Genomic DNA, 12,318 nt, shown 5'->3' on the forward strand with positions numbered 1-12,318 from the left:
TATATTTCAGGTTTGTTAAAAGAAAGAACATGTTAAAATATATGTTGGTTAAAACAGGTTTACCCTGGCGTTAAAAGAAAACTCCATCTATTCCACATTATAAAAGGCATCATACGGTTCTATACATCCAGACATTTTCTATAGTTCATTGCACTTTTTAAAAAGCCAGTCACATGGGGTATACAAACTAATTTTAACAGTTGTAAATATAGGAGAGCGGGGCGTGCTTGTACAAAGAGCGTTCTTTTTAAAATAGGTTTAAGGTAAAAAGCTCTGGGGAATTCATAATATTTACAAAAAAACATAAAATGCAGCAAATCCTGCGGAGACAATCTGTCGCAGCCGCAGGGTGCTAGCACTGTTCCTCTATGACTCCCCCTTGGAACTGCTATTAAAATGTGAAACAAATTAAACCTAAACCTGGTTAATAAGAAGCGCTCATACGCTGTTAATGGCAATAGTAGGTAAGGTTCCTCTCCGGGCGAGGTTTTGAGCATCATGTGTAGACGCGCGTTTTGCTTCATCATGTCCTTTTCCTGCCTTTCTTTTACTTTTCGTGTAGAGAAGGACTTTTTAATGTACACTACATCATTTATGGTGATACCTTCCGGGTTTAAAAACAAATCCAGGCGCCCCTCCTTCCCAAGTCTGGTTTTAAGATACTTCAACCAGGGAATCTTGGTCATACAATCTAAGCTCATTGTCTCCTTCAGGAGACTGTGCGTTAAACCAAGCTGCTTATTGAGCCAACATTGTAGCCAGAATATAAGAGGCCGCAAGGACAGGGTGTCGCTGATAAAAGGCAGACCAGTCTCTTCGTGCACAGACATGTTCGATGTCCCCTATGGGACACACAGGAGCTGTTTTAAAAATTTATTTTCAACCACCTGTAGTCCTTCAAGGTTACAGAAACCCCATAACTCGCTTCCATAGGAAGCTATGCGATGCTTTTTGCACGATAAACCTTCAGCATGGCTCCCACATGTCTATTGCCCATTCTCGCAGCAAAATCAAATAGTGCTTCGTTAGCCCTTGTGACTTCTCCCCTCTTTTTATTCAGGAGTGGGGCCCAGTTCAGCTGGTGATCAAAATAGACACCGGGATAGGAGAAAGTATTACACATAGGCACTGTGGTGCCGTTTACTCTGAAATTGTGCTGTTTTTTTGCTAGTTTCTCCATCTGCATCACGTAAGATTTTGTATTGTTTATGGATAGGTTGCGGCTGGCCATAAACCCTTGGAATGTGTCGAGTAAAGTTTGTAACTCTTTCGGGGTACGGGCTAGGAGGACGGCGTCGTCCGCATAAAGCAGGACGGGCAGTCCCCGAAGGCCCACATAGGGGTAGTCCACCCCTGTATCCACCAATGTCTCTTCAAGGTCATTTATATAGAGGTTAAAAAGAAAGGGTGCCAGGATGCACCCCTGCCTGACCCACCGACTGGTTCTAAAATTTCTTGTTACCTTGAGGTCCATTGTGTATCTTACGTTAGCCCTTGTGTCTCTATGAAGATCTTTTAAGAAGTTCACCAGTTTTTGCTCTACCCCCATGGCCTCCATGGACTGCCACAGCTTTCCCCGGTTGACACAGTCAAAAGCTGAGGAAAGGTCTATGAAAGCCATGTAGATGGTCCCAGAACGTGCGAGAGTGTATATGCCCAATATCAAATAAAGATTTAGGCACTGCGCCACAGTCGAGTGCCCAGTCCGGAACCCGTATTGGGGGTCTGAAATTATCTGCTTTTCCTCTGCCCACGAGGTCAGCCTCTTTAGTATGACGCCCCCTAGGACTTTTACAATGGAGTCAATCAAGGAGATGGGCCTATAATTTAAGGTACTGTTTCGATCTCCCTTCTTAAACACCGGTACGATTGTTGATAGGCCCCATGAGGGTGGACAACCCTTTTCGGCTGCAGCGTTTCCCACTGCTGTCAAAATTGGGGCCCAGAATGGGGGACTAAATTTAAATAGGTCAGGGGGGATACCATCTGGGCCGGCGGCCTTCTTGTTTGAGAGATTATTGATTCCCTCTGTCAGTTCCGCAACTGAGAATGTCGTAGAGGCCACTACCGGCTCCACTTTTGATAGGTCAGGGCATGGCACTGTGTCTTTGAAGATTGTAGCAAAATGGGACACCCACTCATCCTCCGTGATATTTGAACCCCCTTCTTTTGCCCCTGTCATTAAAAAGGGTGAACGATTAATTGTGGACCAGAATCTAGAGGACCTGCCCAGGGTAGCAGGATCCAAGAGTTCCTTCCAGAGATCATTATTCAGCTCCTTTTTCCTGTTGGCCAGTACACTTTTATAGGTAGAACGGAGTGTACGAACCCTACATCTGTCCCGGGGATTTATTTTGAGGGCCATTTTTAGTTCTCTGGATGCCTTAGAGCAGTTATGACAGAACCATTTAGGGTCTCCAGATACGGGTTTCCCCCTAGGGGCCTGTAGCATCTTTCCTACATGTTGGGCTATGCTTTCAAAGGCTTTAAGGACTCCTTCACCTGGTGGTTCTGTGCTAGTGCAGGTTGACAATTCAATAGCGCAGTCTTTTTTAAGACTCTCAAGGAAATCGGGCGGTGTAACCTGGTTCCATTTGATACGTCGCCCTCCATTTACGAGTTGCAGCATATTACTTCCCACAAGTTTTTCCCTTTTCTTCATAAGGTTTCCTCCTAGTAGTACGCAAACTGGGTTATGGTCGCTATGTGCGCTCGGTGTTATACAGAAGGCCAGGAGGAGGCTCATAATAGCTCTAGAGACTAGGATAAAATCTATGAAACTCCCGGAACTTCTACCCTTAAACGTGGGATCCTTTTGTATTGATAAGGGTGGTGCAATGCTCATAGTGAACAGGAGATCTTGCTCGTCTAAAATATGGTTCAACTCATTTCCCTGTTTTGTATGTTCGAAATGTAACCCCGTTATCCGCTGGCAACCCATAGTCGCTAAGGTGTTTAGCATTGGGTCGCCGCAAGGGTGTACATTGAAGTCGCCTGCTAATAACAGGTTCCTTCTAATTGGGCCGCGACATTGTGTGATAAAGTTATGCAGTTCTGTGATCCTACAGCCCTCGCCCCGGTTAGTTGCGTTATAGAAATTTATCACGCACAGGCTGCTGTCCTTTTCCCCAAGATAATGGCCTGGATGTTTCCATTGCCTGAGGAAAAAGCCCTTATACTACATCTTAGTGCCAGGGAGGTAAAGATAACTAATCCTCCCGATGCGCGGCCACTATTTGAACTTTTCGCTGGAACAGAGAATGATTTGTAACCCACCAATGACGGGTTACTGTTGGTGATCCATGTCTCTTGAAGACAAATGATGGAGTATGTACTTACAAACTGCACCCATAAGGGGTATGGAACCTTTCCCATCAGCCCGGCAATATTCCAGGAAAGAATGTTAAATTCTTGGTTGGCCTCTCCAATCACCCTGACAGACTGTCTAGATGGATCAAGTTGGGTCGGTCTGGGGTAGGTTGCCCCACAAGATCCTTTAACTGCTGACGGTGCAGTGTTAATGGGGATGCCAGAGGTAAAGTTATTAAAATCGCTCTCTGGGCTAACCAGTGCTGAGGGGTATACAGGGGAGGTATAAGAAGTATCATGAAGGGGGTAACTAGAAGGGATGCCAGAGGTAAGGTTATTAAAATCACTCTCTGGACTGACCGGTGCTGAGGAGTATACAGGGGAGGTATAAGAACCATCATGACCGGGGTAACTAGAAGGGTTTCCCCCCAGTCAGTTGCAATCATTAAGACCTGAAAGGGCATTAAATCTGTTTGTAACCTATATGTCCGACAGATAACCTGGTCCACCCCTCACCTGGGCTGCATTGAATCTCGAGGGTATTGTTTCCCACCGTTCTGGCCTTCTGGGATAAACCTGGTTGTTAACAGGCATCCTATTTCTGTTGATGTAGTGGCTGGGGGCACCCTGCAGCCCTGGTCTATAAAAGAATCTAAGGGGCAATATTTCTATTCCCTGCCCTCCCAGCAGGGGACCGCCCTCTGCCTCCCTGAGTATCATCTCAACTGTTACTGGGCTGTTGAAATTTATTACAATGCAGTCTCCTTCTCTGGTTTTCCTGGAGTGTCCCACCCAGGCTACTCGACGAGCCATAATTATGTTATGTGCTGCCCTATTGCCTCCTGCAGTATTTCGAGAGAGCCAGTGTGTGACCTTGTTTTTAATCTGGGAGAAGTCCTCTCTTTCTCCTTGACGGAGAGGGGGAACATTTCCCAGAACAATCACTAAAGGAGTGCTTGGGGGGCGGGGGGGTCTCGAAACATGCAGTTGCCCACCCCCTGCACTGGCTTGTTGGTCTGTGTGTATCCGTTGGTCGTTGTGGCTGGTTGTTCGCCCTCATCCCGGTGTGTTTGGGAAATCCTCACAAGGCTACAGCTTCCTTCCATGCTATGAGATCTGTCCTTTATGACCGTTGAACTGTTATCATTATTAGTGGAAATTCTTTTTTCTAATGGTGTTGCAGATTTAGTGGGGGTAGGTGCGGGGGTTTGTTTGGAATTGGGCCGTTTGCCTGAGTGTATAGCATGTCCTCCCACCTCATTGATGTCTACTAAAGAGTGTAGCAATTGAGTGTTATCTGCTGCAACCTGTTGCAGTTTACCAATACTTGTGCTAATTATTTTCAGTCTCTCAATGAGAGGTAACATTAGGGACTTTACAAGCTGTTCCACCCGTCCAATCAGCCCTTCCTCTCCCTGTACTATCGGTGGTAAATATTTAGTTTGTTGAGGTTGGCCATTTTTCTGGAGAGGGGGGGCATTCCTATTCTGAGCAAGAAAGGTCACCTCTTTCTGTTTATGTATGCCCACCCATTTACCCATCTTATTTCTTAGTTTGGGGACCTTTGCCCGTTTGCCTATCTGTTCACCCCCACAAGCTTTCGTTTCCCTATTTTTGTGGTACATGATAGCGTTTCAACACTAGGGCATACCGGTGTCTTTATTGGGGGTGTCTTACAAGACACATTTTCCTCGTTGGTGTTGCCATTCTGTGTGTCCTGTGTACTATTCCCCAGGGTAAAGTCGCTTTGTGTATCCGACCCTATACTTATCTCTGGCAATCCCAAGTCACTAAAGCGTTGGTTTAAAAGGTTCTCAGGGGTTATACAGCTCTGGGCCCTAACTTGGATCAGTTCTTTCTTACACCAACGCTCTCAATCAGTTCATCTATCCACTTTCTCTGCTCCCTACTCTTCACTTTCCTGCGGTGTCCCTCAGGGTTCTGCTCTTTCGCCTCTTCTATTCAATCTCTATATGCAACCTTTTCTAGCTTCCCTCCGTCATATTCCAGTAACCATCTTCAACTATGCGGATGACTTACAGCTAATTTTCCCCATTGATTCCTCTTCTGCCTCTCGTACCAACTTTCAGTCCACTATGCTTACCATCTCTGAGTGGATGCACTTCAGCCAGCTGAAGCTCAATCCCAGCAAGACGGAGCTTGTATTGACAGGAGGGTCCTCCAACCCTTGGGACTCCAGTTTCTGGCCCCAATCTCTCGGCCCCCCACCCTGTCCCGTCGATACCGTGAGGAGCCTTGGCGTGATTATCTCTAGTGACTTGTCTATGAGACCTCAAATCAAGGCCGTCACTTCTGCATGCTTCTACCATCTGCGCAGAATTGGCAAAATTCGAAGGTTCCTCACCACAGAGGCTCTTATACTTGTGATCATGGCCCTTGTCACCTCTTGCATCGACTATGCAAACTCCCTATATGTTGGGATCCCTGCCTACCATCTTCATCAGCTCCAGCTGGTGCAAAATCAGGCGGCCAGACTGGTCTTTCAACAGCCTAAGCACCAACATGTCTCGCCCCTGCTGAGGAGACTGCACTGGCTCCCGGTAGCCTCACAATGCATTTTCAAGCTGGGATGCACTGTCTTCAAGTCACTCACTGGTCTTGTTCCAGCTTTCACTTCACGCAGCCTTAAACGCCACATTCCCTCTAGGAATCTTCGATCCTCCGCTCACAACCCTTAACCACTCCTAGGTTCAAACGGAAAAAACATGGTGGCTCCTGTTTTTCTTTCCTTGCTCCCTCTACCTGGAACTCCCTTCCCTCTACTATCCGACTGTGTCCTGACTATATATGCTTTCGTAAACTCCTCAAAACCCATCTTTTCCAGCTAGCCTACAATTAAACCCCTATGCCTTTCTTCCTGCTTTGTCTCTGAGCGCAATGAAACCAATTGGTGACCGTGCGCGGTAAAAAACCTTTTAACATAACATTACATAACATTAATGGGACCCAAAGAGGATCGTTTTGAAAATATTTCTAATGAGAGCCGTTTTTCCGCGTCTACTATATCCCGGTCTAATGCAACTGCTGCCCGGGTGATATAGTTATCTAGAGTCCCCATGAGGCTCCCACCTGTGTGTTTAGAAGATAGCTTTCCCCATTTATCTGTTTGAGTAGGCATGGTATATGAGACAGCACTTAATTGTGATATATCAAATAACGATTACTCTCAACATGTATGTGCTCAGACCTTAGGGATCCGGAAACATCTTGTTCGTCTATAATTGCAGTCTCTACAATAGAGTTCAGGATCTTGGGGGGGGGGGGGCCCAGCCCGGCCTCCTCTGGCCCCGGACGGCCACAGACGGCCCGCCCTTTGCCCGGGCTTAGCCCGGCTTGCCCGCGCGCGTCCCGCTCCACCAAGGGGAAAGTTGTATTCGAAGCGCCTCCTGGCACGTACTCCGCCGGAAGCGGCTCTCTGGCCGCAAGGGCACCTGGGAGGTGTAGTCTTTGTGCCCCTCGGTCCCCCCCCACTGCGGCCGCGCAAGAGTTGGAGATGCTGCGGCGGCAGGGAGAGACCGGATGCGGCGATGGGCTGTGCAGGGAAGGTTGAGTCCCAAAAGATCCCCAGCAGCAGGTACAGACAGGTAGGTCAGCGTCTGAACCAACAGAGTTTGGAATTACTCTATCCCCCACTCGAGCAAACGGAACATTGTTCGCATCAGTTATGTATAGGAATTTAAGTGGAAAACCTTTTGGTAATGTTTTACCACTGTCTTTGCTTGTGGCATTGACCGCTAGCATTATTTCGCCGTCTATTTTAATTTTTGAACGAGTGATTGCAGCTACGGAATCCATTTGTACAGCTGCCTTCACTGCTTCATCAGCCAATGAATTCCCTTCAACTCAGCGTATGTATCACGTGTTTTGTAGTCCTTGTCGTAACTGAACTACTTGTTCCCAAAGCAACTTATGCTTGATTGTGCCACCTTTTGCATCTTTGTAACCGTTTTGAACCTAGCTCTGCAAGTATTCATTGTAAGATTGAACACAATAATACGAATGGCACACTATGAGTGTGGAGAATTCGCGATCTGTATTTTCAAGTGCCATCTTGAATGCTTGTAGTTCAGCTCGCTGAGCTGTGCAATCTCCTAGAGATTGTGTTTTAGTGACCATTGGTCGGAATTTGCCGTCGCACCAACGACCTTTAACGATCGCGCACGTAGCACTATATGCTTGTTTACCCTCCCGTAGCGGGTTGAGCTGATCCGTCAGTATAAATTATACATCCATTCTGCTCTAGAGGCAAAATTTCAGTAGGCAGAGGACATTCTTGTTCGTATTATAGAAATGCTTGTGTTTTCAAATAAGGGTCAAAACGTATTCAACGTCTGTTGCAGCAAGAGAATTAACCCATTGTATCCATCTCGGATGTAAAGCTTTAGCATTTGGAATACTAGCTTTAGTCACTGCCTCTAAGGCAGGTACAGGTTTAACAACCATAATGCACTTACCCCGTGCCAGGGCTCTCAATTTTGCTACTGTAGTTTGAACCGCTGTCAGAATGTTTTCTGTAGAAGTGAATTTCATTTCGGCTTGTGTGTACAAGTGTGATTTGTAAGCTAATGGTACTTTTTCACCTTAGTTAAAAGTTAAGTACGTGAATCCGCATTGTCCTGGAATTATTCGGATCACTAAATAGCGTACGTTTACGCGTGTTTGCAAATGTTTTGTTGCTAACATGTCTGTTTGGAGTGAACGCAAAATTTCAGTGTGTTTTTGTGTCCAATTAACTGTTTTAAAATCAGGTTTGATTAATTCGTAGAGAGGTTTAACCCTTTCTGCGTAATTTAGAATGTATGTTGTTCCGAAATTTAGGAAACCTAGAATTTACTGTAAGTTTTTCCGCGTTTTTGGAGGTTGGAGCAGCGCACACTTTTCTAAAAAGTTGACTGCCAGGCTTTTGCCTTCACTTGATAACTCGTATCCCAGGAAAAGGATGTTGAGTTGGGCAATTCTCGATTTCTTAAAATTGAATTTGTACCCTTCAGAGGCGAAGCCAAGTATAATGGTGTTCACTCTGTTCAAGTGCCTATCCAAGTCATCTGCAATTTCAACTTGAATGAATTCATTCAAGTCCACTGTCTCCAGATGATCCTTCAAGTTCTTGCGAGCTTTGGTGACTTCTGCTGCGCGGTCCAACATTGTCTGAGCCCATTCCCCGTTCTTGAGTTGTGTCCTCAAGATCCTCGGCATGTCTGATCTTTAGACCTGCTACCTTCTTTTTGGTGAATTGAGGTTTCTTGCTTTTCTGAACGTGTTGATCGTCTTTGGACTTCACGTGTTCTTCCTTGTGTTCTGAGCGTCCTCTTCTTTCGGATTTCTGTGACGAAGTCTGAAAGGTACGAGAGGAACGTGTATCAGTATCTTGATATCTATCCGGTTTTCTCAAATTATCCCTATTTCTGAGGTTATACCTCCTTTCAGAGGGCTCCTTTTGAAGAGACCAACCTCTGGAATGAGAACGCTTCTCTTTAGAAGTTTGTTTGCTTTTTTCCCACTTCTTTTTAGAAGGAGTAGGAGTGTTTTTAGTAAAGAACTTTTCAGGTCTTTCTGACAGTTGGGGTTTAACTGGTTTCCCACCCAAGCTGTCTCTGCCTAATTCTTCATAGGATTTTTCAATTATTCTGGCTAGTTCTTGTGGTTGTTCAGTTACATCAAATTCCCTTAACTTCTGGTGGATCGCCACGGATGCTGCTTCATCTTTAATATTAGCTAATACTATTGTTGAGACCTGTTTGAGGAAGTCTGGTATTACCGCCATAGACGGAACACCATGTGTTTTAGTGTAAATTGCAGCAAAGAATGTACCCCAATTGTCTCAGTCCTCCAGATGTTGTGCGATCACCATTGGTAAACAGATTGTTAAAATTCTGTGTTTCTCATGAGGGGTAGTATGGGGAAATACTGCTCGATTTGAGTGATTTTGTGAGCTATCCAGAATGTAATTTGTTCCCGTTTTGCGGGTAATTTACCAACAACTGTATGTAAAGTCTGTGGTGTCATTTTATTTGTGTTCCCCTGGTGAGGCGGATGTTGTGGAATCATTATTGCCGGTTGGACTGTGAGAGTCCGCATGACATATTGAACCAATTGTCTATAGATTTTGATTAGCTCTTTGAGTTGAGCTTGTAGTTCCACATCTGTCATTTCATTAATTTCAGGATGTGATGTGTAGCTGGCTAGAACCGGCCATGTTGCTCCTGGTCTACCTAGTGGACCAAGCCTGGTAATGTGATTTGTATGTTTTAGGGCGCCTTCAAACCAGAGCGCATGCTCTTGGTATGTTAGTGGAATCTCAATGTCCTCGAAAGGAATGTATTCCGTTGGTGGTTCATCATCTTTGTAGAAGTGAAACACATGTGTTACTGGATTTGCTTCAGGGAAGACTATCCATGAATAGACTACCTCTGTCTGGTGATATTCATGTGCCTCTATCACATAAACTATCCTACCACCTCTTGATGTTAGGCCGTGTTTTATAAGGTTTATAGTGATGGCTTACAGGAATGCCTATAGCATCCTCATCGGTTTCTTGGAAACCTGAAAATTTAAGAGCTGGTTCAGCGTTTCTGCCTGCAGCCCAAGCCGAGTTGTTGTCCTCGTTTTCGGTCATTGTGAAATGAAAATTGCAGAGCAAGTTTCAAGGAAACAAAGATAAGGTGCACAATATTTTGGAACACTGTATCCTTCAAAGTTGAACAACCCAAAAACGAATACATAGGATTTTCATCCTACTCAGCTATGGCGAATACCCACTCCAAATGCCTATTGGAGTATTACGGAAAAAGGGGTCTCTGAGAAAAGCACAACTGAGTTACTTTAGTATCCAGTGTTAAATTAGAGCCCTACCAAACGTTGGGCGCCATGTAGTGTAGTTCCTAGATTCCCATTAGGCTCTGCGCATTGGAATACTATATCCTATGGATTTGACATAGGACTTAGGTCAGTAGGTCTCTATCGAATATACTAAACTTAATTGTGAGTGCCAGCTAGCTCTGAGGTCACTAGAAACGTTCTTGAATTCACAAGAAGTGATTAGTTTCTGACAACCGCATAAACATGACAACTTTGTTTCCCTAGGACTGGAATAACTATCTTCATAGTCGTGGAAACAATAGATAAGTATTTCACTAAGTCAATCGTGCATGCTTCGTTTCTAAAGAGTTGCACAGAAATAATTGGATGGGTGTTTTCAATAAAAGGTTTATTGAACAGACTTCTTCCTCATGCAAGAGAGGTGAACTGCTACAATTGTTAGGCAGACTGCAAAGTATAATGCATACAGCGAGAATAGTATTATAAAATAATACTTTAAGAGCATTGTATGGTTTCTAAGCCAATATAAAAAATACATACGTAAATAACACAGGCCAAAATACTCAACTGGTGCTTCTAAAATATGCCTACCCCAATGCACCTAACCTAGGTCTAGTACGTGGGAAGAAGTAAGTATGGTCTTTTGCATAGGTTTAGTTTTGCCAAGAATCTACCAAAGCTTTCTCTAGGTTCTAATCAGCTCCATACCTTAGAAGGAAGGAGGTCTGGTCTCTCTGTTTTGGGACTTGATTTCCCAACACCCCACAAGGGGAGTCAGAAACACTGGAGCTGGATTTTTCAGCAGAGTAGGGCAGCTTCCTGATCAGTGCGTCATCTGGAGAGTCGGCATCCTTCGGCAATTGCTGCGAGCTGCGTCGGGCAAGTAGGTCGTCGAACTGCACTGAACCACCGTGCTTTGCCATAGCAAGTGAAGGTATATTTATACCTTGCTGGTGTTTAGGAATGCCATGTTTGACGTAAAGTCGGGCATATGAACGTCATGAATGAATCGCTGGGGAATAGTTGTTCATTGTAAAACTAACTGAGTTCTTGGAGAAATCAATATTCAAGCAAGGAGAAGTCCCTAACAGCTTAAGCTGGTTTTACAAGAAATCTTTGTGACGTTTGGTGAACGGATGGAAGTAGCCATGCCTGTATTTGGGTTGCATGGACTATGCCTAAATAGGGTCTTGATTTTCATGCCAATATAAGGGCAACGTGATTTGTACCTATATAAGGGCATGAATCGTGAAAATCCATTCGGAATCTAAAACAACATACAACAGCAGGGTTTGACAAGAGCAGGGGTTATCTAAAGTAAAGTTTACTTGAAGCAGGGTTTGACAAGAGCAAGGTTTGGTTGAAGCAGGGTTTGACAAGGTAAGGGTTTATCTGAAATAGGGCTTGCCTGAAGCAGGGTTTGACAAGAGCAGGGGTTGTCTAAAATAAGGTTTACTTGAAGTAGGGCTTGACGAGAGTAGGGTTTGGTTGAAGCACTGTTTGACAAGAGAAGGGTTTGGTTGAAGCAGGGTTTGACAAGAGCAGGGTTTGTCTGAAGTAGGGCTTGTCTGAAGCAGGGTTTGACAAGAGCAGGGGTTGTCTAAAGTAAGGTTTACTTGAAGCAGGGTTTGACAAGAGCAGGGTTTGGTTGAAGCAGGGTTTGTCTGAAGTAAGGTTTGCCTGAAGCAGGGTTTGACAAGAGCAGGGGTCGTCTAATGTAAGGTTTACTTGAAGCAGGGTTTGACAAGAGCAGGGTTTGGTTGAAGCAGGGTTTGACAAGAGCAGGGTTTGGTTGAAGCAGGGTTAGACAAGAGCAGGGTTTGGTTGAAGCAGGGTTTGACAAGAGCAGGGTTTGGTTGAAGTTGGGTTTGACAAGAGCAGGGGTTGTCTAAAGTAAGGTTCACTGGAAGCAGGGTTTAAAAAAAGCAGGATTTGTTTGACGCAGGGTTTGACAAGAGCAGGGTTTGGTTGAAGCAGGGTTTGACAAGAGCAGGGTTTGCCAAGAGCAGGGTTTGACAAGAGCTGGGTTTGACAAGAGCAGGGTTTGGTTGAAGCAGGGTATGACAAGAACAGGGTTTGACAAGAGCAGGGTTTGGTTGAAGCAGGGTTTGAGAAGAGCAGGGTTTGAGAAGAGCATGGTTTTAGTTGAAGTAGGGTTTGACAAGAGCA

The 12,318-nt window shown here is 45.0% G+C and overlaps 1 protein-coding gene across 2 annotated transcripts in view; it reads right to left on the reverse strand.

Moving 5' to 3' along the window:
- The window catches only part of SIRAL2 (SIR2 antiphage like 2), a 748,558-nt gene that overhangs the window by 351,759 nt on the left and 384,481 nt on the right, over positions 1 to 12,318 (reverse strand). The window lies entirely within an intron of this gene.

This window comes from Lissotriton vulgaris, chromosome 7 (genome assembly GCF_964263255.1).
Source record: "Lissotriton vulgaris chromosome 7, aLisVul1.2, whole genome shotgun sequence".
NCBI lineage: Eukaryota > Metazoa > Chordata > Amphibia > Caudata > Salamandridae > Lissotriton > Lissotriton vulgaris.